Genomic DNA, 17432 nt, shown 5'->3' with positions numbered 1-17432 from the left:
GCTGTCGAGAGACGAATGGAAAAGAAGACTAAGGATATTCACTCAATACGAATTAGTTGTGAGCAGTGTGGAGGACCACATTTGACAAAAGATTGTCTCAGTATTGAACTAACAATGGAACAAAGAGAGAATATTTCATACATAAACCAAAGGCCTGGAAATAATTATCAGAATAATTATCAACCGCCAAGACCAATTTACAATCAAAACCAGAATTATAACCGAAATATTCCATACAACAACCAACAAGGTCCTAGTAATCAACAAGTATCCAATATTACTTACAATCAGCAAAGACCTAATTTTCAAAACAAACCACCACAAACCGATGATAAAAAGCCGAATTTAGAAGATATGATGACGAAGCTAGTTGAAACTCAAACGCAGTTTTTCACATCTCAGAAACAAATCAATGAACAAAATGCTCAAGCATTTAGAAATCAACAAGCTTCTATTCAAAATTTGGAACAAGAAGTTAGTAACCTAGCAAGGTTAATAGGTGAAAGAAAACTGGGAAGTCTACCTAGTGATACAAATGCTAACCCCCGGAATGAAACAGCTAAAGCCCTTACCACAAGAAGTGGTATTACACTTAAACCACCTGAAATACCTGTAGCTTCTGATGAAGCTATTCCTACTCCACAAGAACCACAACCTGAACAAGATAAGGAAAAAGAACCGGTAGTGGAAAAGGTTAATGAAGATAACACAGTTAAAGCTAAACCTTATGTTAAACCATACCAACCACCACTTCCTTACCCGAGTAAAATGAAAAAAGAGAAACTTGAAGCCGAGCAATCCAAATTCTTGGATATGTTTAAATAGATAAATGTAAATCTTCCTTTTATTGATGTGATTTCAGGAATGCCTAGATATGCTAAATTTCTGAAAGATCTGATCACAAATAGAAAGAAAATGGAAGAACTCTCGGCTGTTACTATGAATGCTAATTGTTCAGCAGTGCTGTTGAATAAGATACCAGAAAAACTATCTGATCCAGGAAGTTTCACAATTCCATATTTTCTGGGTAGTCTTAGTTCAATAGAAGCATTGGCAGACTTAGGTGCTAGTATAAATTTAATGCCGTATTCACTATACACTAAACTAGACCTTGGAGAATTGAAACCAACAAGAATAAGCATACAACTAGCTGATCGATCAATAAAATATCCTAGAGGGATAATGGAGAACATGCTAGTTAAAGTTGGTACTTTAGTATTTCCAGTAGATTTTGTTGTTCTGGACATGGAAGAAGATTCTCAAGTTCCTCTCATATTAGGAAGACCATTCTTAAATACGGCTAAAGCAATGATAGACGTGTTTGGTAAGAAATTGACCCTAAGTATAGAGGACGAGAGTGTTACCTTTTCAGTTGATAGAGCAATGCAACAACCACAATCTGCAGATGATACATGTTAATATATTCAAACTATAGAATCACATGCAGAATTGTTAGAAGAATTTCCAGAATTACAAGGAACAGGAGAATGTTCTTTAGGAGAAGGTACTGAACCAATTGATGAAACTGAAATGTTAGCTACACTAATGGCTAATGGATATGAACCAACAATAGAAGAAATTCAAATGCTAAAAGAAGAAGACAGATATCGATATAAATCATCGATAGAAGAACCTCCGACATTAGAGTTAAATCCACTTCCAAACCATTTGGAATACGCTTATTTACATGGTGAATCTGAATTACCTGTAATAATATTGTCTTCTCTTACTGAAAATGAAAAATCTCAACTCATTTCTGTGTTGAAAGCTCATAAACCAGCTCTTGCATGGAAAATTCATGATATTAAAGGAATAAGTCCTTCGTATTGCACACATAAAATCCTTATGGAAGAAGGTCATAAAACGTATGTGCAACGCCAACGAAGACTAAATCCTAATATGCAAGATGTTGTTAAGAAAGAAATTATTAAACTGCATGATGCAGGTTTAATTTATCCAATTTCTGATAGTCCATGGGTAAGCCCAGTTCAATGCGTGCCTAAGAAGGGTGGCATGACTGTCATTACAAATGAGAAAAATGAGCTTATTCCTACTAGGACTGTAACAAGATGGCGTGTGTGTATTGATTATAGAAAATTAAATGACGCCACCAGAAAAGATCACTTTCCCTTACCTTTCATTGATCAATTGTTGGAAAGATTAGCCAGAAACAGTTACTATTGTTTTCTTGATGGTTTTTCCGGATATTTTTAAATTCCAATAGCACCTGAAGAACAAGAGAAAACCACATTCACGTGCCCTTATGGTACTTTTGCTTACAAACGCATGCCATTTGGACTTTGCAACGCCCCTGCAACCTTTCAAAGGTGCATGATGGCGATTTTTCACGACATAATAGAAGAATGCATGGAAGTTTTCATGGATGATTTTTCAGTCTTCGGTGATACATTTGAATCATGTCTAGTTAATCTGGAACGAATGCTTATTAGATGCGAACAATCAAATCTAGTACTTAATTGGGAGAAATGCCTTTTCATGGTTAAAGAAGGCATCGTTCTTGGTCATAAAATCTCAAAGGAAGGAATTGAAGTGGATAGAGCTAAAGTAGATGTAATTGCTAAACTTCCACATCCCATCAATATTAGAGGAGTTAGGAGTTTTCTAGGGCATGCCGGTTTTTACCAACGTTTCATAAAAGATTTCTCTAAAATTGTCACTCCTATGAATAAACTCCTAGAAAAAGATGCTCCATTCATCTTTTCAGATGAATGCATCAAATCTTTTAAGATTCTTAAAGAGAAACTCACTAATAGGCCGATTATGATAACTCCAAATTGGAATCTACCATTTGAACTAATGTGCGATGCAAGTGATTTTGCAATGGGAGCCGTTTTAGGACAAAGGATTGAAAAACGATTTCAACCTATTTATTACGCTAGTAAGACGTTACAAGGAGCACAAAAAAATTATACAACTACTGAAAAAGAACTCCTTGCTATTGTTTTTGCTTTTGACAAATTTCATTCATATCTCGTTCTAGCAAAAACGGTGGTCTATACTGACCATTCTGCTCTTAGATACCTATTTTTGAAACAAGATGCCAAACCACAATTAATCCGTTGGATCTTACTATTACAAGAGTTTGATATTGAAATCCGAGATAAAAAGGGAGCAGAAAATCTCGCTGCCGATCATCTTTCTCGTCTTGAAAATCCTGAATTAGAAGTTCTAAATGAATCGGCCATACAAGACAACTTTCCTGATGAATATCTATTGAAGATAGATTATAATAAAATTCCATGGTTTGCAGACTATGCAAACTACTTAGTATGTGGATTCCTTGAAAAAGGATTATCGTACCAAAAATGAAAGAAATTCTTTTGTGACATAAAACACTATTTCTGGGAAGATCTACATTTGTTTAAAAGTTGTCCTGATGGAATAATACGCCGATGTTTATTCGGAGATGAAGCTAGTAAAATCTTAAACCATTGTCACACAGGACCAACAGGAGGGCATTATGGGCCTCAACTAACAACAAGAAAAGTTTATGATGTTGGATTCTATTGGCCTACAATTTACAAAGACGCACACCTTCTTTGTAAATCCTGTGATGCTTGTCAAAGGGCCGGAAAAATAAGTCAACGTGATGAAATGCCACAAAATGTCATTCAAGTATGTGAAGTATTTGACGTTTGGGGTATTGACTTTATGGGTCCATTTCCAAAATCTCATAATAATCTCTACATTCTCGTAGCCATTGATTATGTATCAAAATGGGCGGAAGCACAAACTCTCCCAACTAACGATGCACGAGTTGTAGTCAACTTTTTAAAACGTCTTTTTGCAAGGTTTGGAACACCGAAAACTTTAATAAGTGATCGGGGTACTCATTTCTGTAATAATCAACTTGAGAAAGTTCTTAAAAGATATGGAGTAACTCATAAAATCTCCACCGCATATCATCCACAAACAAGTGGACAAGTTGAAAATACCAACCGAGCTTTAAAACGTATTCTAGAGAAAACCGTAGGATCAAATCCAAAGGAATGGTCCATTAAATTGGAGGATGCACTCTGGGCTTTTAGAACAGCCTACAAAACTCCAATTGAAACCACACCTTTTAGACTCGTTTACGAAAAAGCATGTCATCTTCCAGTAGAAATTGAACACAAAGCATTTTGGGCTTTGAAGACATGTAATCTTGATTTACATGAAGCTGGACGTCTACGATTAAGTCAACTAAACGAATTAGAAGAATTAAGACAAGAAGCATACGAAAATTCGTTAATCTATAAAGAAAGAACGAAGAAATGACATGATAAAAGAATCAGAAGTTCAAAAGAATTTAAAGAAGGAGACAGAGTTCTTCTTTTCAATTCAAGATTCAAGCTATTTCCTGGAAAATTGAAATCAAGATGGTCTGGACCATTCATAGTCAAAAGAGTTTTCCCATACGGAACAGTAGAATTAATAAATTCAAATGAAATTGAATTTAAAGTTAATGGTCACAGAGTTAAACATTACATAGATAGTCCGATGGAAGTCGACAACGAAGTTAATCACAATTTCGATACCACAGCTAACTAAGTGTGGGGAGAATCAAGTCTTTAAAGGATAATATGTATTTCTGTTAGAGTTAAATTTTCTGTTTTCACGTAGTTCTCGAAAATGGAACCCGAATGGTCTTTCCCTAGCAGACCCTAAAGAACTAGTCTTCTCCCCCCATTCTGAATTTTTTTTTTTTAGGGTTTTACGAAATGAAGACTTCCTGTGAACTAAACCATGGTCTAATGCTACACGCTTTGATTACTAAACATAATAATGACACACTTCCGAGTGAACTGGTATCAGTAATCAGAGAAAAATTGGACGGAGTAAGAAAAGAATCCAGATGCGAAGATAATAAGTTACAATTTGGTAAAGGAAAATCAAAATCCGCAGCGAAAAGAAGAGCACGACACCTTGAAAGATGTCACAAATGCGGAAAATGGTCACACGAAGGTAAATGTTCAAATAATCAAACCTATTCAAACACCGAATTTGTTACTTTATGCATTCATATGTTTAGAAGAAAAAACGTTAAATGCTCGAGGTTACGCCTATGTAGCCATGAAGAACCAATTAGTCCGACTATCTTATGAGTGGGCTAGAGCATATCATTAAGAATTTTATTTCACATGTAAGTATGTACAGTTTTTATTTTTATTTTTATTTTTAACCTTTTGATAATAAACGCTAATTTGTTTGCTATAAAGTATTAAATTGGTATTCGATAAAATTAGGTCTTACGACCGAAATTATTGATATCATACAAAAATTTATTACATCACTGCGAAATTTACCGTTTATTCTTAAGGTATAAATATCTTTAATCAATCAACCTAAAATATTTCAAAAATTCGTCATGAGTTAAATTAGGTTATGTAACCGAAATTACATTACCAAAAAGAGGGGCGTATATTTTGATAATATTTGATTGATTAAAGTGGGATAAAAGCCAAAAAGATTTTTAATTTTATTTTTACCATGTTTTTAAAATTAATATATAAATATTAAATTAATATTGTAAACTTCTTTAAAATTGTAAATATTTGAAAAATTAATATTTTTAATATAAGTTTGTATGTATAAAAACAAAAATATAATTTAAGTTTGGTGTGAATTTTTAATATGAATTTTTAATTTTATGCATTTTAAATTTAAGTTTGGTGTGAATTTAAAAACAAAAATTTACTTTATTTCGCTAAGTTAAAAATATGATTTTTAAAATTCGTCGTGAGTTGAAGATTAGGTCGTTGAACCAAAATTGCTTTACCCGAGGGAGGGACGAGAACTTTTATTATCATTATTTTTAATCTTATTGAATTAAAGTATGCCAAAAACATTTAAAAAACTCAAAAATCTTTACTTTTAAAACCGTGTTTAAAAAGTGGCAAATTTTAAAATTTTGTCGAGGGACGGACTAGGACAACGATCCGAAACACCCTCGCTCCTAAAGGAAAACAAAATTTTTAGAATTTAATTAATTTTATTTTTATAAAGTATAAGGTTTTATATTAAAAAAAAAAGCTAAAAACACTGTTCCCGGACCCCCATGCGATCGCATGGGTATTGCACTCCAACTCCATGCGATCGCATGGAGCTGGAAAACAGGCCTGATACAAAGCAGCCAGCGAGCTGTTCTTCATCCACAAAAACACACACATAAACGAAACACTCTCAAATCTTCACCAAATTTCGCCATTTTTTCACCGTAATTCATCAAATTTTTCGCTCTAATCATACCTAGATTCTCATTCTTCAGCAAAAAGGTAAAAATTACACCCCTAAACTCATAAATTTTCTAGTTTTTGTGATAATTACCAATATTTTACCTAATGCAATTTTGCTAATTTCTAGTGTAATTAGTGATAAATTGTTAGTATTTTATGCATGTATAACCTAGATTGATGCTATTTAACATGATTTGAAGACAAAAACTTCAAAAATTTTAGAAATCTAGGGTTTGTGTTCTTGAGCAATTTGGGGCTTTTTGATATAAACAGGTTATGGCCGATTTTTGTCATGAATTATTGCTAAATTGAGTAGTGTAACATGTTTAGGTAGCTAAATGATCCAAACATTGATCCTAAACATGATTTTTGGAGATTAAAGTGGACTTTTTAAATCCAAAATTCATGAACTTGATTAATTTGATATATTTTCTATTTGAGACTTGTTTAATTATTAGTAATGACTATTTTGACATGTTATTTGAGTTAAATGCTTATGAACTTTGTCTACATTTTCATATGTGCTTATTTGGAAAAGTGTAGAATTGTGAAAAATTGTGAAAATGTGTATAAGTTAAATTTTGATTTAACATGTTATTGTGATTGTTTTAAATTGTTATTTTGCTAACACTAATGCATATTTGGATGCACAAATTTTGTGTTTAATGTGTTTTGCAGAAAGCCGATACTGGAGGTTCAGGAGCATCATCATCTAGACAGCCTGCTCCAGCTCCAGAACTATAACCAGAAATGCAATATGAACCTAAACAACAACCACAACAGGAACCACAACATCAGCCTGAACAGCACGTACCTTATTATGATCCGCTACAGTTACCTAATGAATTCACAGTATTTCCCCCGCATCCGCCTGTAGAATACCCAACGATACCGGAACACACATTGCATCCTAATTTGAGATTCGACAGACGATGGAGAGATTACCCAGCATATCAAAGTAATAAATTTAGATTGGTAACAAAAGAGGTAGAGGTGCCAAGGGTAATTGATTGGAATTCTTTGGAAACGGTCCATCTAGCTGACCGTGTTAGACAGCAAATGATTCAAAGGTATGGTAGTTCTTCTTTTACAGATTGGGAACGTCTTTTCACCATTCGTAGACCTGTATATAAGGAATGGTGTGTTGAGTTGATGAGTACTATAGCGTTAAATGTAGATGTAGATAGGTTAGATGATAGAAGTTTTCTTAGATTTATCCTTGGCGGTAGGATGTACAGAATATCCATGATGGACATGGCCAGGGCATTACAGATTTACGCTCCTAGTGAATTGTAACTACCCGATTGTATGAGTTTGATTTATCGCGGTGAAAGGGTAGATAGGAACTTTGACGCTGACGCCGTTTGGAGGCGTATGTCAAACTATAATGTTTTTACATTAGGAGGAAAACACTCCTACTTACATATTAACAAAGCCGAGCTTCGTGTGATTCATAGATTTTTAGCTAACTCGATTACACAGAGAGGTCACAATAAGGAGAAAATGACCTTACATGATTTATTCTACCTAAAGTGTATTCGGGATCCTAGAAGCTTTGTTAATATCCCTTACTGTGTTGGTTTTTATTTATCTAAAATGGTAGAAGGAATGCAGGACGGGAGTATAATAGGAGGAGGTATTTTTGTTACTCTCATTGGAGAGTATTTAGGTGTTGATAGGAACTAAGGGGGTCCATTACAGCTTTGTAGAGAACATGATGAGACCATAGGATTGCGGGTTTATGTGGGTGCTAAGGTATTGAAGAGTAGACGCAACCAGGCATTGCCCTATGAAGGTAATCATCCACAGGTAGAAAGGGGTTCAGACGAAGAAATGGAGGAGGCGAAAGACATTAGGGATGTCATTCAAGATGCTATTCTTGACGTCCACGTTCGTATAGATGAGGAATTAATGACGAACGCGGCCAGACATAGTATGTATGAGCAGTGGAAATCCGAGCGAGTATACGAGGATTATAGGCGACGCCAACACGATAGCTGGTTAGTTCATCAGCACCAAATCATGAGCCAGCTATCATATCAGGTACCAAATAATTATGTGCCTACTAGACCTGCTCATTTTCCGCCACACAGCCCCGACTTCCGACCACCCTTTAACCGGTATGACTATAACCAAGCCTATCAGAACACCTATAACCAACAATGGAACCCACCTGATGAGATGAACTGGAACCCATATCCAGACTGATTTAGTTCCATTTGGTTATTTTTATGATTTTTATGTTTTTATCTTTTTAATTATTCATGTTTAAACTTATGTTATTGGATATATTTATGTAATTTTTATCATTTTTATTATTATTGTGTACTAATATTTCACATTTAGGATTTGAAAGTGGGATATTAAGTCCCATTTCAAATTGCCATGCATGTTTATATTTGTATGTATGTATATTGTCAATTGTACAAAACAGGGTAAAACAGCGCATTTTCAAATACTGGTATTAAGTTCAGCAAAAGCTACTAATTTTGACGAGAAAACGAAAAAACAAATGTAATGTAACAACAAGATGGAATGAACAAATGATGTGAACCATTTATCATTCAGCAAACAAACACCAATATGTTTGGAAACTTTGGTAACATTTAATCATTTTTCTACGCTAATCACCCTCAATAATTTAAATTGTTACTGATTTCTTGCAAATGAGGGCATTGCAAGATCTTAAGTGTGGGAAGGGGTTAAATTCTTTCGGATTTTTAAAATTTTTGATTTATACACTTGGTTACCATTAGAAATACTAGTAAAGCAGTAGTTGTATTAGAATCTAGTGCTCTCTGATAATAAAGAACAGCCCTAGTCTTATATACTGACTACCCAATTCTAGTAAAATTTTTCAAAATTTTCAATTAAATGAATTCAAAATCATGTTTATACATATTTATGAACGATAAAACTAGGTGTTAACACCGAAATTATTGTTACCTTGGAAAGGACATAAATTGAGAAACAAACCAAAATGTTAGAATTCATTTAAAAATGGAATAGAGGACAATAAAAAGGAAAATAAAAAGCCAAGTGTGGGAAAATTTACCAAGTTATTTTAAACATATGTCACATATTTCTGTAACAAATAATTGAAGATACTTTTGCTTTGGACTAAACTAAACAGTTTTACCCGATTTATTATAATATATTTAAAAGAAAGACGGATCTACACGATGAATCAATTCCATCATTAAAAGGAAGTAAAGTCTTCCGAAAAAGAAACGCGCTTCTTGATTTAGGTCATGAAGTTGTTGTCCAGACCAGCTGTAGGTTGACGAAAAATCTAGAAAAGTCATCTCTAAAATTAGCAGGAAATCCACGGACCTCAGCATCAAACAGGGTCGCCAAGTGGTCAGACTTATCCTAACCATGAGAGGATCTGTCTTGTAAAACGGGGAGGACGCCGTGCAAATTAGCTGGATAAGACTAATGAATCAGATCCCCAGAAAGGATAATCTCCTTAAAGATCAAAAATCAGCTTTTAAGACTGATATTACTCAATCCTAGAGATTGACCTTAAAGATTGAGAATTACAAACTCATGGAATTCGATGATATCTAAACTCGAGCTTGAACGAGAAAATATTTTGATCAAAATTACAAACCGATTTGTTTTCTGAAAACCTATTTTCAATGCGTTCATTACCATTGAACGTAAAATCCTAGGAATTCACCTGGAATTCATTAGGTCACCTGAACCAAATCGGGTGTCAACCGTAAGAACGGTGGTTGCATAGCATGGTCAAAGACAGGACCTTGTGCCAGACCAAAAAATTATAAGGGTGAGCTTTACTATTGCTCCTACAAAGGATAGTAATTATGTCCGACACGTTATAGACCATAATTAAAAGCATGTCAGGGGACATTGCCTTAACAGTTGCTTGTTCAACGCTTTCCTTTACAACCGGACGGTAGTTTATCGAAAGGTAATATACGGAACAAGTATACTGGACGTGTTGCTTTCCCAATACAAGGTTAGCAAGTGGGTGACACAAAACCACAAGTTTTGAGCTAAAATTTTCAAATCTGAAACCCACCAAACCCACAAAAAAGAATTTGCAAACACCGGTGAAGGGTTATTCCGGAAAACTTATCTAGGGTAAAAGCTAGATTTAATTTTCAAAAGATCAAATGTTTTCATAAAGATCCAATTTCCTTAAAAGATCTAAATTTTTATAGTCATGTGGGACTGTAAACCACAACGTTACTACCATTGTTTATACCGCCGTAAAGAAATCACTGATGTACAAAGTGTGAAGAATAAAGAAGTGATTCTAGTATATTTCAAGACTATATTGCTTGAGGACAAGCAACGCTCAAGTGTGGTAATATTTGATAATGCTAAAAATAAACATATATTTCATAGCATTATTCCTCAAGAAAGACAAGCTTTTAGTTGCAATTGTTCTATTTACAAGTGATATTCGTTTAAATAATAAGGTGAAGACAAAAGACAGATTCGACGAATTGAAGACGCAAACGACCAAAAAGCTCAAAAGTACAAAATACAATCAAAGAGGTTCCAATTATTGATGAGAAACGTCTCAAAATTACAAGAGTACAAGATTCAAAACGCAAAGTACAAGATATTAAATTGTACGCAAGGACGTTCGAAAATCCGGAACCGGGACCAGAGTCAACTCTCAACGTTCGACGCAACGGACTAAAAATTACAAGTCAACTATGCACATGAATATAATATAATATATAATTAATTCTTAAAATTAATATATATATATTATATAAATTTAAAAACCGTCGGCATAAGAAAACAAGCTCATGTGAGCTGTAAATAGAGGCCATGCGATCGCATGGCCTAGAGGAAGAAACTCCATGCGATCGCATGAGCATCTTTTCCAGCCCACAGGCCTATAAAATCGAGTGTTTGGTGCATCATTTATCATATATCAATCTCTCTATCATCAAGGTATATATATATATATATATATATATATATATATATATATATATATATTAATTTTAATTTTAATTTTAATTTTAATTCTAATAATAAGGGTATGTTAGTGAATGTTGTAAGGGTGTAAGTCGAAATTCTGTCCGTGTAATGCTACGCTATTTTTAATCATTGTAAGTTATGTTCAACCTTTTTAATTTAATGTCTCGTAGCTAAGTTATTATTATGCTTATTTAAAATAAAGTAATCATGATGTTGGGCTAAATACTAAAATTGGGTAATTGGGCTTTGTACCATAATTGGGGTTTGGACAAAAGAACGACACTTGTGGAAATTAGACTATGGGCTATTAATGGGCTTTATATTTGTTTAACTAAATGATAGTTTGTTAATTTTAATATAAAGATTTACAATTGGACGTCCCTATAAATAACCATATACACTCGATCGGACACGATGGGCGGGGTATTTATATGTACGAATAATCGTTCATTTAACCGGACACGGGAATGGATTAATAGTCTATGGAATTATTAAAACAGGGGTAAAATTATGTACAAGGACACTTGGCATAATTGATAACAAAGTATTAAAACCTTGGGTTACACGCAGTCGATATCCTGGTGTAATTATTAAACAAAATATTAAAACCTTGTTACAGTTTAAGTCCCCAATTAGTTGGAATATTTGACTTCGGGTATAAGAATAATTTGACGAGGACACTCACACTTTATATTTATGTCTGATGGACTGTTATGGACAAAAACCAGACGGACATATTAAATAATCCAGGACAAAGGACAATTAACCCATGTGCATAAAACTAAAATCAACACGTCAAACATCATGATTACGGAAGTTTAAATAAGCATAATTCCTTTATTTCATATTTAATTTCCTTTATTTCATATTTAATTGAACTTTTAATTATCACACTTTTATTTATTGTTATTGTATTTAATCGCACTTTTAATTATCGTACTTTTTAATTATCGCAATTTTATTTTATCGCACTTTTATTTATCGCAATTTCATTATCGTTATTTACTTTACGCTTTAAATTAAGTCTTTTATTTATTTAATATTTTACATTAGGTTTTAACTGCAACTAAAGTTTTAAAAATCGACAAACCGGTCATTAAACGGTAAAACTCCCCTTTATAATAATAATATTACATATATATATTTGTATTTTTATAAAATAAAATATAGCGTTAAGCTTTGTTTAAAGATTTTCCCTGTGGAACGAACCGGACTTACTAAAAACTACACTACTGTATTAGGTACACTGCCTATAAGTGTTGTAGCAAGGTTTAAGTATATCCATTCTATAAATAAATAAATATCTTGTGTAAAATTGTATCGTATTTAATAGTTATTCCTAGTAAAATATAAGCTATTTCATATACACCTCGCGAAACATCAGTCAACTAAAAGAACATCTTTTACTACCAACGTTTAAAGTTCACCGTAGCGAACTTATCAAGTTTCTCAACATGAATAAAAACCACATTCGACAGTCGTACAACTGTTATGGTAGTAACATTACGCGGAGCTCATGATCGGTTGAGTGCTCGAGGCTGAAATTTCATTTAATCTACTCTGTGCAAAACGATATCCGCAAATAGATAATAATAGCTTCACATTATAAAACAATTTTAGCTTCACATTATAAAACAATTTTGCTTTGAATTAGGCCAATTTCTACATATTAGCAATTCTATATAGCTTTGCACATGTGCATTATATAAATATAAATCATCTTTACATGTGCTAAATCATCATGACAGTTTGATACACAAAAATAACCTTGAACAAAAGTGGTTTATACAACAAACTTATGTGAAGCTCATGTAAACATGTTTTATAATGTCAAGATATTATAGAAGTAATAATTTGCTCGAAATTAACCCAATTGAATCTACAAATAACGGCAAATTCACAATCATATTATATAAACACTATTTACGTCAGATTATAAATAATATTGTGACGACCCAGGAATTTCCGACTAAATTTAAACTTAATCTTTATATGATTTCGACACGATAAGCAAAGTCTGAAATGTTGAGTCTCAAAATATTTTGAACTATCTCATGGAATCATTTAACCTTTGACCATTCCCGACGATTCACGGAAAATTGTTTGTAAATAATTATATAAATATATATATATATATATGTATAATTATAAATATAAGTGCATATTTAATATTTTAAATAAATAAAGTACACTTTAAGCAAATGAGTTAATTATGTAAAACAATATACAATATAAAAGTTGTTATTAAAAATGAAGCTATATATATATATATATATATATATATATATATATATATATATATATATATATATATATATATATATATATATATATATATATATAAAATTTACATTATAATGTTATATATATAAAATGTATAAATAATAAATATAAAATAAAAATTATTATATATGATTATTAAATATTACAAAAGTATAATACATCTATATTATACATGTATAAATATAGTTGTTAATACTATTATTATCTTCGATATTAATACCAATACTGGTATTATTAATACTATCTAAATATATAATCTATATATGTGAAATTGATATATATATATATATATATATATATATATATATATATATATATATATATATATATATATATATATATATATATATATATATATATATATATATATATATATATATATATATATATATAAATATATAATCTATAATTAATAATATTATTATTAATTATAATGATAATAATATCTATAGAATTCATAAAAATAATATTACTAATAATAATACTAATTGTAATAATACTATTTTATTAATGATAATAATAATATTAGTAATAATAGTACTATAACAATATATATATATATATATATATATATATATATATATATATATATATATATATATATATATATATATATATATATATATATTGTTATAGTACTATTATTACTAATATTATTATTATCATTAATAAAATAGTATTATTACAATTAGTATTATTATTAGTAATATTATTTTTATGAATTCTATAGATATTATTATCATTATAATTAATAATAATATTATTATCATTATATCATTATAAATTCTTATTATTAGTATTTCTACTATTATTTAGTATTATTAATAAAATTTTTATTAATTAGTATTATTATTATTAATACATTTATTAAATTTAATAATTAATAATATAAAAAAAAACTTTAACAAAGACATGTAACAGATTTTGTTGTTATATATCTGTTTAATATTCTTCTGATGGAACTCGTCGTACTTCTTGTCTCATAAATAAATAAACATCGATTTCAAAAATCAATTAGGATCGAATTTCAACTGTTAAATCATGTACCTGATCATGCTATATAATTTATCTACTGCCATTGAGAATCAAACACAGAAAAAAAAAAGAAACAGCTCGACACTCTGAATATATCACTTTTTGGTGAAACCTCGAATTCGATTCTCATTTAAAAATCATTTAATGTAGTTTAGCTAGGAATGTTGTAAGCAAACTTTCTCCAAAATTTCAGCTTCCAATTCATTATATCGAGTCCAAATTATGGAGTCAAAGTTTCAAATACAAAAAGTCAAACGATTTGTCTTGGCAAAATTCGAAGTCGTTTCCTTGTTTTGGGTTAAATTGACGATTCCAATAGATTTAAGGAATGATTTGAAATTTATTTCGTGTTGTAACATTTGTCCAAAACATACTCAAAATCAAAATCAAATTTTTTTTTCTATCTTCACGTCGACCAGCAGGTATGAAGATATACATATATATATTTTTTTTTTGCTTTTTATTAAGAACACAACTCTAGAGTTCCATGATTGTTTACGAGTCCTAATTAACATCATAAATTTGTTATTTTAGTAGTTAAGGTTCCCTGGTCGATTAGTGATATCAAATGATGAAGAAGATATAAGAACATGGAAAATACGGTTTAAGAGTTATTGGGTTGAGGATATATCAGGAAAAATAGAAACGGTTCAGTGGTTAGGAGAGTATTCGGGTTTGTGTGAGGTCTTGTGTTCGAGTCCCGTCTGGAGCATTCTTTTTAGACAAAGCTTAAGGGTATACACATCTTCTTATACATTTATTATTATTATTATTATTATTATTATTATTATTATTATTATTATTATTATTATTATTATTATTATTATTATTATTAGTGTATATTATTATTAAATATTAATGTTATTATTATGATTATAATTATTACTATTATGACCATTATTAATATTGTTATTATTAGTAATATAATACTTATCATTATTACTATTATGATCATAGTTATAAGTATTATATCCATTATTATTATTGTAAATATTACTAATATTATTATCATTACTAGTATTATTGTTAAGTAGTATCAATATTAATATTATCATTTGTATTATTTTAGGTATTATTATTATTATTATTAATTTTATCATTTTAGTATTATTATCAATCCTACGATATTGATTATTATTATTATTATTATTATTATCAAAATAATACAACTTATTATAATAAATATTAGCACTAGGGCCATTTTTTAGCATTATTATTATTATTATTATTATCATCAAATGTGTTACTAATATGATTATCATTATTAGTATTATTAAAAATTATTATCATTTTCGTAAATATTAGTATTAAAATGTTTTTATAAACAATAGAAGTGTTAATATTGACTTAAGCAATAATATTATCACGGGTATTATTATTATGTAATTAATAAAATCACTATCATAACTATCATTAATAGTAAAATTAATATTTTAACAATATCATTATTATTATTATCATTAATAGAATTATTAACATTATTACCTTTATTAGTAATATTAAGTATTATAATTATTATCATTTTTACCATTATTAATATTATATTAGTGTTATTACAATTACTATATTTTAACAAACAAACTATATATATTTAATACATATAACTTAACAAAAAAATAATATTTTCATATACAAAATGAATATATGAAACATACATATATTATTAAGATAAAAATGATATAATTAATAAAGTAAATATATATAAATTTATTCGATTACGATTATGTGTATTAATAAATATCCAAATGATATAGGTTCGTGAATCGAAGGCCAACCCTGCATTGTTTAGTATTGTCATATGTATTTTTACTACAAAATACAGTATAGTGAGTTTCATTTGCCTTTTTACCCTTTATATTTTTGGGCCGAGAATACATGCGAAATTTTTATAAATGTTTTACGAAATAGATACAAGTAATCAAAACTACATTATATGGTTGAATGATCGAAGCCGAATATGCCCCTTTTTGCTTGGTAACCTAAGAATTAGTAAACAAAGATAGATCTATTGGGCCCAACAAACCCCATCCGTTGTAGCGGATGCTTTAGTATTTCTAGTTTTTATATCATGTCCGATGGATGTCCCGGAATGATGGGGATATTCTTACATGCATCTTGTTAATGTCGGTTACCAGGTGTTCAATCCATATGAATGATTATTTTTGTCTCTATGCATGGGACGTATATTTTTGAGAAATGGAAATAAAAATCTTGTGGTCTATTAAAATTATAGAAATGATTATTATGATAAACTAATGAACTCACCAACTTTTTGGTTGACACTTTAAAGCATGTTTATTCTCAGGTATGAAAGAAATCTTCCGCTGTGCATTTACTCATTAGAGATATTACTTGGAGTCACTCATGACATATTTCAAAAGACGTTGCATTCGAGTTGTCGAGTTCATCAAGATTATTATTAAGTCATTTATAGTTGGATATATTAGAAAATCGTATGCATGCCGTTAACTTTTGATGTAATGAAAGTTTGTCTTTTAAAAACGAGTGCAATGTTTGAAAAATGTATCATATAGAGGTCAAGTACCTCGCGATGTAACCAAATGTAATGTATTCATACGGATGGATTAGGACGGGTCATGAAAGTTGGTATCAGAGCGGTGGTCTTAGCGAAACAGGATCTTACATTAGTGTGTCTAACTGATAGTTGTTTAGATGCATTAGTGAGTCTGGACTTCGACCGTGTCTGCATGTCAAAAGTTTTGCTTATCATTTCGTGTCGAAAATTACCTGCTTATCATCCTTAGGAAATTACCTGCTTATCATTCTTAGTCTAGACACGTTTACTGCATTGACCGCATGAATAGTGTATAGACAAAATTCATATCTTAGCGTATCTGTTATTGTTACCTTTGCCTGACAGCTTCCGTAGATTCCTCCGTAACTTATGGGACT

Source organism: Rutidosis leptorrhynchoides, chromosome 10 (assembly GCF_046630445.1).
Source record: "Rutidosis leptorrhynchoides isolate AG116_Rl617_1_P2 chromosome 10, CSIRO_AGI_Rlap_v1, whole genome shotgun sequence".
Lineage (NCBI taxonomy): Eukaryota > Viridiplantae > Streptophyta > Magnoliopsida > Asterales > Asteraceae > Rutidosis > Rutidosis leptorrhynchoides.
This window is presented reverse-complemented; position numbering follows the sequence as displayed.